This window comes from Loxodonta africana, chromosome 12, assembly GCF_030014295.1.
Source record: "Loxodonta africana isolate mLoxAfr1 chromosome 12, mLoxAfr1.hap2, whole genome shotgun sequence".
Taxonomy (NCBI): domain Eukaryota; kingdom Metazoa; phylum Chordata; class Mammalia; order Proboscidea; family Elephantidae; genus Loxodonta; species Loxodonta africana.
In genome coordinates, this window is record NC_087353.1 from 60,521,213 (window position 1) to 60,533,254 (window position 12,042).

Consider the following 12,042-nt stretch of genomic DNA (forward strand, 5'->3'; position numbering starts at 1 on the left):
ACTAGTGGAGTTGGTATGGATTTTATCCTGCCGTATGTAAATACAGAGCCGTTCCTGGGTGGTACAAATGATTAAGCGCTTGACTGCTAGCTGAAAGGTTGACAGTTTGAATTTGCCCAGAGGCACCTTGGAAGAAAGGCCTGGTGACCTGCTTCCAAAAGGTCACAGCCTTGAAAACTCTATGAAGCAACCTCTACTTTGACACACATGGGATCACCAGGAACTGGAATCAAATTGCGGACAACTAACAACGACAACAGCATATAGACATATGAAATACGGTATCAGCTCATTTTTCTAAATCAAATTTAATAACTCTGATTATGCAGTCATCAGGATTTTGAGAAATGGAAACAAACTATGATTCTGGGAAGAGAGAAGGTATGGACATGTTCACTTTCCCATGTGCCGTGCAGACATTCAGCAGCCGGGCTAATGAAGTCTTGGAATATGGAGAAGGACCTCTAGTCTGGGAAATTGTGGGCATTTCTGGCATGTTCATTATTCATATCTGCCCAGTCCATTTGGAAAAGGTCAGCTTTGCTAATTCTGTGCCATGCCTGGAGCCAGAGTTCTTTGTTAGTGCTTGCACCCTCATCTCCATGTGGGCAAACCCTTGAGAAGTGGGTTCTGCTTGCCCCACAAAAGCCGCCAAAATCTCACTCCCTTCTCAGTTCCCTTTCAGTCTTGGGGATCTTTTCTTCTCAGAGTTCTCCGCTTCTACTAACACCCCTCCATTCACTTCTTTCCATCTTCTTCTTTATTTTTATCCCATAAAGTCTCTGCTTGATGAGTTTGGCCACACCATACTGGCTTCTTTCCTTGAGTTTGGGTTTGGCAAAGGCAATGAGCGCATGGGTATTTTACCTAATTCACCATATTTCACTAGCAATACAGATATTTTACGGGTAAGTTGTTAGATGTTGTTGAGTTGGTACTCAACAGCTGGTGGCCCCATGCACAATGCCCGATCCTGTGCCAACCCCATGATTGGTTGTGGATCGGACCGTTGTAATTCATGGGGTTTTTGTTGACTGATTTTCAGAAGTACACAACCAGGCCTTTTCTCCTAGTTCCTCTTAGCCTGGAAGCTCTGCTGAAACCTGTTCTGTATCATGACAACTGCATATGAAGCAAATTGGCTGGGAATAGGAGCCGGGTCTCCTACACGGAAGGTGAGAGTTCAACCATTGAACCGCTCTTTAATGTATCAGTTTCACAGGAACTCTGTTGAGAGTGAAAGGGAGTTCCCTTTAATAACCATGTGAGGAAGCAAGCATAATGGGAAAACTGTGATCGCCCTGTGTGAAGTAGGAAGAAAAGAAACAGGAGAAGTAGCCTTTTGTATTTCCAGCCAAACCTTGGAAGAATACTAAGTTTTGGAAGCGGTTTACAAGACTGTACTAAATTGCTGCTCCCTATTCCTGGTATGCACAGCATGCTGAGATGTAGACAAGTGTGACTTTGCATCTCAAGTGCTCCCAACCGGCACCCACCTTCGGAGTCCTGGTGTCCATCCTGGGGCTTGGAAACAAGGGATTCTGAGTTCAAATCAGTTTCTGATGTTGACTCGTTGTTTGACCTTGAGCGATCTGCTTAATTTCATCGTGTTTGTTCGCTCCTCTGAAAACAAAAGGGAGAGTGCTGATCCAGGCATATTGTGGAGATTAATTAGTTTCTGAAGTGCTGAGACCAACAGATGAAAGGCTTTGAGTGAAAATTGTTTTGTTTTTAAAGGAATAATCAATGCGTATGAATACAAGAGAATTTACTGAACTGAATTATGGACGCTTGGCCGCTGGTGGGAGTGGGGGAAGAAAATATCGCTCCTTGCAAAGAACCCTAAATTCACCCTGAAAATTGCGGTGAGAGAATTGTTTTTTTGTGATTCCGGATGGATAAGAAATTATGCAATAGAAAAGAGCAAGACTAATTGAACAATATGTGCGTTCTGTGGTAACTTTTCAGATTAACAACCTTAAAAAATACTCTGTCAGTCCGCTGTGATTGGGTCATTAGCCAAATGCCCATAAACCAAATGGCTCAACCAAGATCCCCCAAAGAGGCTTAATGGCCCATATGTCCTGGGTGAAAAGATCAGGTTAGGATGACACACTATCAGTTCAAGAATCCCTGAACTGTTCATCATGGCAAGATAAGCAGCACCGAGGAGTGGGTTGCTACTTAAAACCACTTTCTCTCTTGCTACGTTTGGTCTTTGCTCAGATAAATGTCATTATTACCCTTGCTGTACAGAAAGAGAAAATGAGAAACAGGGAAATTAAATGATCAGTCATTGGCCATTTGGTCACTTCAGTGGTACAGACAATATTCCGACCTAGGGGTTCTGACTCAAACACTTTGATCATTCCACTGTCACAGAAACCTGTACTAAGGATGGGGTGATATCCAGGTGACATATGGAAATGGGTTATTTCTGAAGGATTACAGAAGAACTGGAATAAAGACTGGGCATTATTTGTCCAAGAAGTTAAAATTTTCTGACTATTAAACTAATGCAACTTTATTGTAGAAATGGTGAGACATGTTAACAAAGTAGAACTTCAAAATTCACTGCCAACTTCATAATTCAAAGGAAACCCTATCAAAGTTACGTTATGTCGTTTTATTTTTTTGTTGTTAGTTGCTGTTGTGTCAGCTCCAACGTATGGCAACCCCACGTACTGACAGAATGTTGCCCAGTCCTGTGCTGTCTTCACAGTCATTGGCGTGTTGGAGTCCATTGTTGGGGCCATTGTGTGGTGCCTTCCAACCTAGGGGGCTCATCTGCCAGCACTATATAGGATAGTTTTCTGCTGTGATCCATAGGGCTTTCATTGGTTAATTTTCAGAAGTAGGTCACCAAGCCTTTCTTCCTAGACTGTCTTAGTTTGGAAGTTCTGCTAAAATCTCTCCACTATGGGTGACCCTACTGGTATTTGAAATACTGGTGGCATAGCTTCCAGCATCATAGCAACACATAAGCCATCCCAGTAGGACAGACAGACAGATGGGTAGTGTAAAATTATGTTGTATTTCTTCTTACTCTTTTATCTGTGCATTCTTATAACGTAGTTATAATCTTATTACCACATGGCTGCATACCGTTACATCTTGTGGTTATTGCGTGATTATCTTGGCCTTTTCCCTATTCTTAAGACATTTAGGTTGCTTACAATTTTTCAGTTTTATAAGTAACTCCATAATGAATATATTTGTGCAGAAAACATATACAACTATATACAAGGTTATTACGTGATATGTGGATTCATAGAGGTGGACGATTATGTCAGGGGAAATAGACAGTTTAACACTCCTCATGTATAATACCAAATAATTTTGCAAAAGAGTGCTAACATTTTTTGGGAGTAAAACATACATACAAAATATTAAAACACAAATAGATTGAATCAAAGGAGAGAAACAATGTATATATACCACACACAGCAAGCACAGAAAAGGCCAGAGTGGCTATGTTAATTAAAAAAAAAAAAAAAAATTCTCAAAGGTAAGGAGTATTATCAGAAATAAAGGGGGAATTTCATAATGAAAAATATAAAATCGTCAGAAGGCTATAACAGTCACACATGGGAATGACTAAAAGCAGAACTTCAAATGCAGAAGAAGCAAAACTGGTAGAACTAAAGGGAATAATAGAAAATCTACTCTACCTTTATAATGAAAACACCTCTTTTTTAGAAATTTGTAGAAAACTTAGACAAAACAAAAGTCGGTAAGGATATAGAGGATTTGTTACTTGACCTACTGACATTTCTAGACTACTGTACCCAATAAGTCAGAAACAAATGTTTCTCAAATGCACATGGGAATATTTCCCCAAGAATGACCATATCTTGCACATGAAGCAAGATTTAATACATTTCAAATTTTTAAATATTAGAGTATATTCTCTGACTGCAGTGGAATTAAATCAGCAGTCAATTATAGCACTAGCACTACTACTAATCGTAATATTGAAAAGTCCCAAAGTTTTGGGAATTAAATAACACACTTCTAAATAATTCTTGTATGAAAGAAGTTTTCACAGGGAATATTAGAATATTTTCAATTGAATGATAATTAAAGAAAACAAAATTTATGGATGTTGCTAAAGCAGGACTGAAGGGAAATGTATAACTATAAATGTATTGCTTTAAGTGTTAAAACATGATTTAAAATCAATATTCAAAGGTTTTACTTTAAAGAGCTAGAAAAAAATAAGCAAATTATGCTCAACATAAGCAGAAATAGTAGAAAGCAAAAATGAGTACGACCCAAAGCCAGTCACGTACAGCGCCCTGTGGTGCTCGACGGAAATCTGCAATATCGGGATGAATTTATGGGTGTTAATTAGATGCATAGAAATCCCAGAACACTTAGTTGTGCTCATGCAAAACCTGTATTTAGACCAAGAGGCAGTTGTTTGAACAGAACAAGGGGATACTGCATTGTTTAAAACCAGGAATGGTGTGCGTCAAGGTTGTACCCTTTCACCATACCTATTCTACCTGTATGCTGAGCAAATAATCCAAGAAGCTGGACTACAGAAAGAAGAACGTGGCATCAGGATGGAGGAAGAGTCATTAACAACCTGCTGTATTCAGATGACTCAACCTTGCTTGCTGAAAGTGAAGAGGACTTGAGGCACTAACTGATGAAGCTCAAAGACCACAGCCTTCGCTATGGATTACACCTCAACATGAGGAAAACAAAAACCTTCACGACTGGGCCAATAAGCAGCATCATGATAAATGGAGAAAAGATTGAAGTTGTCAAGGATTTCATTATACTTGGATTCACAATCAACAGCATGGAAGCAGCAGTCAGGAAAACATTGGGTGAATCTGATGCAAAAGACCTCTTTAAAGTGTTAAACAAGCAAAGATGTCACCTTGGGGACTAAAGAGCACCTGACCCAAGCCGTGGTATTTTCAATTGCCTCATATGCATGTGAAAGCTGGATAATGAATAAGGAAGACCAAAGAAGAATTGATGCCTTTGAATTATGGTGTCGGAGAAGAACATTGAATGTACTGTGGACTGCCAAAAGAACGAACAAATCTGTCTTGGAAAAAGTACAGCCAGAGTGCTCCTTAGAAGCAAGGATAGTGAGACTATGTCTCAGATACTTCGGACACGTTATCAGGAGGGGTCAGTCTCTGGAGAAGGACACCATGCTTGGTAAAGTAGAGGGTCAGTGAAAAAAGAGGAAGAACCTCAATGAGATGGATTGACACAGTAGCTGCAACAATGGGCTCGAACATACCAAGGATTGTGAGGATGGCACAGGTCTGGACAGTGTTTCATTCTGTTGTTGTATGTAGGATCACTATGAGTTGGAACCAACTCAAGAGCGCCTAACAACAAAAACAACAATTCAGATGAATAGATATATTTATTTATAGGTCCTAGAAGTAACTCCACCCCAAATGCAATGAAGATACCTAGTTACCAGATGTTGGTTTCTAAATATGATTCACCACAAAAAGGAACTAGGCCTCATTGGAAAAGGATTGATTGCAGACTTAGGGTAGGAAAAGTACCAGATGAACCTGGGACATTTTTTCATGTGTATGTATGTGTGTGCCAGAAGATAAGGAAGTGCTCAAAGAATGATTACCAAAACCAAAACCAAACCTGTTGCTATCGAGTTGATTCCGACTCATAGTGACCATATAGGTCAGAGTAGAACTGCCCCATAGAGTTTCCAAGGAGGACCCGGTGGCTTTGAACCGCCAGCCTTTTTGTTAGCAGCCATAGTTCTTAACCACTACACTACCAGGGTTTCCCAAAGAATGATTAGGACATATTAAAAGGACATAGACACCAGCTACAAGGGCTTCCCAGTGGCCAAATCTGGGACAATATGAGTTAAAGTAAAAATGAGAACAACAGATTATAACCCGTTCAATAAAATAAGAATTCATGAATCTACATTGATATAAATAAACTAATAAATAAGAGTGAGGAGGAAATTTCTTATAAGCATTATTACTGATTTCTAGTCATAACTAACACCTTCAGAGCTTTGACAGTGCCTTCACTAATATTGGACTATTAACATTTTTAAATCTGTGCTAAATTGAGGGCCATGGGGTGATCTTTTATTTGGATTTATAAGTCTTTTGGTAATTAGTGGAAGGGAACTTCTAACCATATTGGGTACTGATTATCATTCGGCCATTTTGTGGCCTTCATTTTCTTATCATCTATTTCAAATTATTTTAAAAATAGAAATCACTGTTGCTGTTTCTGAAGAGTCCTAGTGGCACAGTGGTTAAGCGCTCGGCTGCTAACCAAAAGGCCGACGGTTTGAGCCCACCAGCCGCTGTAAGGGAGAAAGACGTGGCAGCCTGCTTTCGTAAAGACTACATACAGCCTTGGGAACCCTTGGGGGCAGTTCTGCCCTGCCCTATGGGGTTGCTATGAGTCAGAATCAACTCCACGGCAGCTGATGTATGCTGCTGCTTCCAGAGTGGTTTCCTTGTTCTCAGACAGGGAGAGGCAAGGAACTAATGGCATGATTTTTAAATAAATTTCTCTAGGACAGTGGCCTGTTTGAAAATACGTTATCCCGATTTTAAATTCAATGGTTTCTTTTTTAATTTACAGAAATAATTTTGAAATGGAAAACATTAAACAATGTATTTTAGCTTTTTCAAAGAGGAGATGATCATTCTTTCAACACCTGTTAGGCTTATACGATGCATTTTGTATTTATCTGGTGAATTTGTCAGTTCCAACTCATAGCGACCCTATGTACAACAGAACAAAACGCTGCCCTGGCCTGTGCCATCCTCACAATCATTGCTATGTTTGAGCTCACTGTTGTAGCCACTGTGTCAGTCCATCTCGTTGAGGGTCTTCCTCTTTTTCGATGACCCTACAAAGCATAACATCCTTCTGTAGGGACTGGTCCCTCTTGATAACATGTCCAAAGTACACGAAACCAAGTCTCACCGTCCTCGCTTTTAAGGAGCTTTCTGGCTGTACTTCCTCCAAGACAGACTTGTTCATTCTTCTGGCAGTCCGTGATGTTTTCCTGATGAGAAAGCAAATCCTTATGGCTGGGCTACACCAGCTAACTCTGTAGATGTGTGCTCTAGCTCCAACCTCTAAGTCTCTGCCTAACGGTGGGGCAGGGAGGAAAGAAGGGCAAGACAGCGAGTGAGAAGGCTACAGAAAAAAATATTTGATTCTGAGTCCTCGCCTGGAGGAAGGCTATGCATTCATTTACTCATTCATTCATTCCTTCATTCCACAACTACTTCTTGAGCTCATGCAGTCTGTCAAGAGTTAAACTGGACATTTAGACAGCATTCTGACACTCATCCCCACCTGCTGGTCACTGGCACAGAACAAAGTTAGGGAGCTTCCCTTACCGAGGGGCCCCAGGCTGAAAACCGAAATCGCATTCTTTGGCTCCATAGAGGTAGAGAAAATGAAATGAACATGAATATGTAGGTTAGTTCTTTTCCAAACAAGGCAGAAACAAACAGATGTGTTCTCTTTTTTCTTTTATTTCATTGTCTTTAATGCTCTTCCACTAGGATTCGGCCCATACCTACTGCAGGGTGGTTGAGGCAATAAATACAGCCGTTTTCTCCAAGGGGTACATAAACGAAAGCAAAGTACTGCTGACTTCATAGTTGTTTTGGTTTGCCCTTGACCTTATACATTTACATTGGTTGTTGTCCTCTACCTCCTCCCTGTACCATCTGCATATATACACACAAACACACATACACACACACGTTATTATGGGTAGATCCCAGGCATTTAGAATGGGAGAATACATTTTATTAAAAATTATTTACATATGTATACATATTTTTAATATCTAATATTATTGCTCCTTTTTGGGAGCTTCTGTCTCTCTGCTCAGATTGTAACTAGTTCTGCTTACATATCAATTCTAGAACCTACAGGCCTGTAGGCGGAATATAAGTATAACTCAGGTGTAACTGTGACTGAAGCAGTGAGCTGAAATATAAAAAAGGCTAATCGAGGCTTCAGTAGAGATGGGTTTTGTGTATTAGTACATGGCGTTTTAAAATGTTCAGCCCTTGCTTTCTTTATATTGTCTGTTTATTTAGTTATCTATCTGTCTGTCTGCATGTCTGTGTGTTAGAAGCTCAGGTGAACACAGAGACAGGGGCATTAAAAACCTGAGCACTGGGATCATGAAAACGACTGAGAACATAGTTATTTCAATACATTTCCTGGACTAGCAGCACTGGCATCACCTTGGAGAGTGTTAGAAATATTAATATATGATCACAGGTCCCAAGTCAGCCCCACTGCCTCAGAATCTGCATTCTAACAAGGCCCCCAGGTGATTCATAAGCCCAATTACATTTACTAAGAACTGCCTGGGTTTACCCAAAACTGTCAAAACCAAACATCTTGTTCAGATACTAAAGGACCAAAGTGAACTTAGCCACCTCTATTAATAAGGAGTGTGCTGCTTTTGCTAATCTCCCTCCAATTCCAGCAGAGACATTTCTGATGAGCCCAGTGGATTTCTAACTGTTGTAGCCTCCAGTGAACCCGAGAGAATGTTGAAGGAATGGCGATGGGGATGAAGGGATGGATGTATTCAGTTACGAATATTTTCTCCTAAAATAACTTGGCTCCAAAAGAAGGCCTGTGGATGGAGCCTGCAGGTACATTTTCCCTCCGTAACATTTCATGCCAGAGGGGCTGTGAGTCATTGACTTTCTTCCTTACCTTTTCTATGGTGACCAACCATCTCAATTTGCTTGGGACTGAAAGGTTTTCAGGGACGGTGGGCTTTTGACAACAGAACCGGATTACCAGGCAAACTGGGTTGATTGGTCATCTTATCCTTGTTTAATATTTCTATCCTGAACAAGATTTCCTCTACCCACTAAAAACCTCACATTGCCACAAAGAAGAGCAAATCCCAGCCAAATCTGACAGCAACTTGAAGCATTTGGGGTAGGGTAGCTGTCAGAGCAGAGCTCCTGGAACACCTAGATCCCAGGTGATCCCTATTGTGGAAGGAGGAAGCTTGGCTGTCCTTAAACCAAAACCAAACCCACTGCCGTCGAGTCGATTCCGACTCATAGTGACCCTATAGGACAGGGTAGAACTGCTCCATAGAGTTTCCAAGCAGCACCTGGCGGATTTGAACTGCTGACCTTTTGGTTAGCAGCCGTAGCACTTAACTACTATGCTACCAGGGTTTCCTGGCTACCCTTACAAATGGTTAAAAGGGCCTCCAAGTAAGGCAGTTCCCAGCTTATGAACAAGATCAGTTCCTAACTGTGTCTTTAAATGGAATTTGTAGCTAAGTAGAAAGAGTTGCATATGGTTTTTATTTAGCCTTACTTCAGTGCAAGAGGAAACCCTGGTGGCCTAGTGGTTAAGAGCTACAGCTGCTAACCAAAAGGTCAGCAGTCGGAATCCACCAGGCACTCCTTGGAAACTCTATGGGGCAGTTCTACTCTGCCCTATAGGGTCGCTATGAGTTGGAATCAACTTGACGGCAATGGGTTTGATTTTTTGGGTTTTAGTGCAAGAAGGAGCCCTGGTAGCTGTAGCGTTTAAGGCACTGAACTGCTAACCAAAAGCTAGGCAGTTCAAAACCACCAGCAGCTCTTCAGGAGAAAGATATGGAAGTCTGCTTTCATAGAGATTTATAGTCTTGGAAACTCTATGGGGTTGCTATGAGTCAGAATCAACTTCGTGACAGCGGGTTTGGTTTTTTGGTTTGGTTAGTGCAAGACGGAGCCCTGGTGGCATAGTGGTTAAAGTGCTAGGCTGCTAACTGAAAGGTCAGCAGTTCAAACCCACCAGCAGCTCTGCAGGAGAAAGGTGTAGTAATCCGCTTCTGTGAAGATTTACAGCCTTGGAAACCCTATGGGGCAGCCCTACTCCATTCTGTAGGGCCCTATGAGTCCGAATCAATTGGACAGCAATGGGTTTTATGGGTTTAGTGCAAGAAAAGGCTTGAAGGCTTTTCGGTGATTTAAAAGCTGCACATGCAGCAAGTGAAGGTGATTGGGGTGAAGAATTTGTTGTGAACAGGGGTTGGTTCAATCATTTTGAAGTGGGGGAAATTTAAAGGGTAAGTACAACCTGTCCGTAAGTCGGACGTTCATAACCCGGGGACTCCCTGTAGTCACCTTCTCCATCTCAAGATAATTCTGTAGAAAGAGTCCTAAAGCCAGACATAAATGAGCTGCTAAATATTTATGGCTGCATAACACAGTGATCAAGAGGCTTGCTGCGAGTCTGATATCGTTCATGCTTTATTATAAAACTTGATGCAAATCTTGCAATCTGCTCTGTAACACAGCGATATTTAATCTTTCCTATAAACAATTTTAAGACTCTTCTGATTTGTCTGTTTCCTGCTCATGCAAAAGCATTTGGCTGGGTTTTCACCATACTGAGAGTGGTTTTTCGTTTTTTTGAGGATGGGACATGAATCCTCTGGAGAATTGGCTTTTAAGAGTAAATTAGTCATGATACATTAGGCTATCCTGCAGTAACAAATTGACTCCCAGATCTCAGTAACTTCATGTGACAAAGCTTTTATATGACCAGGGTGGGTTGCCTCTGCTGCAGATAGTCTCTCAGGGATTCAGGCTGTGGAGATTCCACCATCTTGCAGCTGCATCTCTGGATTATAATGGTCACCATGACTAGGGAAGAAATCATGGAGAATCATGAACCAGCTTCTAAATGTCCTGCTTTGTACATGAAACTCATTGGTTTGAACTACTCATATGGCACCACCTCATACAGGGAGGTACGAGTGCAGTGGTGGTTCAGGGGTAGGATTCTCGAATTCCACACAGGAGACCTGGGTTTGATTCCTAACCAATGTACCTCATGCAGAGCCACCACCCGCCTCTCAGTGGAGGCTTGTGTGTTGCTATGATGCTGAACCGGTTTCAGACGAACTTCCAGGCTAAGATGAAGCAGAAAGAAGCCCCTGGTGATCTACTTCAGAAAACCAGCCAATGAAAGCCCTGTGGATCACAATGGTCCAACCTGCAACCGATTAATTGGGATGGCACAGCACTGGGTCACTATGAGTCAGAGGCCAACTTCATGGCAGCTAGCAACGACAAGAATACAACACAGGGGTACTGGAGCTCTTGTCTTCTGCACCAGAAAGGGAAGGAAAAAACCAATATGAGTAAACAGTAATAATAACTAATACTAGGAACCAAGAGATACCAAAAACCAAATCCGTTTCCTATCAAGTCAATTCCAACTTACAGCAACCCTAAACAGGGAGTTACTTATTTAATAATGATTAATAAAACTCATATAAAATATCAGGGATGCCAGGTGCTCTTATTACAAAATGTAATGGTTCAAACTACTTTGCAGGCTAAAATTGAAAGAGCGCAAGGGTGATGCTCTACCTATGCCCGGGGATACTCATACCTTGGATGCATACACGCTAAGTGTAGGGACGGGAAAACCCAGAGGAACGAGGGATGCAGGACATATCTGTACAAACATGGTCCTCTCATTTATAGCTGATGTAATCTACCTGGAGTGGTGGGGCAAGCAGGGCTCAGCAGTGCATACATCTCTCAACTTTTTGCAAGATGGCACCACCTTGTAAAATGTAGTGCCATGGAAGGCCATGCATTTTGCAAGATGGCACTGCCCACTCCCATGCTTTTTAGTGTATTGAGATGCTCAGTCCTTTCAGGATTTCTCTGAAGTCCGAGGATTCTCTTGACCAAGACAACACCCATTAATTTTAATGCAGCTTCCTGTCACCTGGGGATCCACGGCCTTTCACTGCAGTTGCTCCCAAATACAATCAAACCCGTAGCATCTTCAACCTCCACAGAAGACTTTAGCCATATCAGAAGCTACGTATGCAGTGCCACACTCTGTTAAAAGAACGTAAAATTTAGACAAGTACAGAGGTCATTAGTGCTGTGGAGTATTTGCTATTAAAAATGGGAGAAAGTCTAATATTTCCCTGCGGGAGGGAAATGCATAATACCCTTAGGGTTATGTGGTCATTTGGGAGGCAGCTCCTTT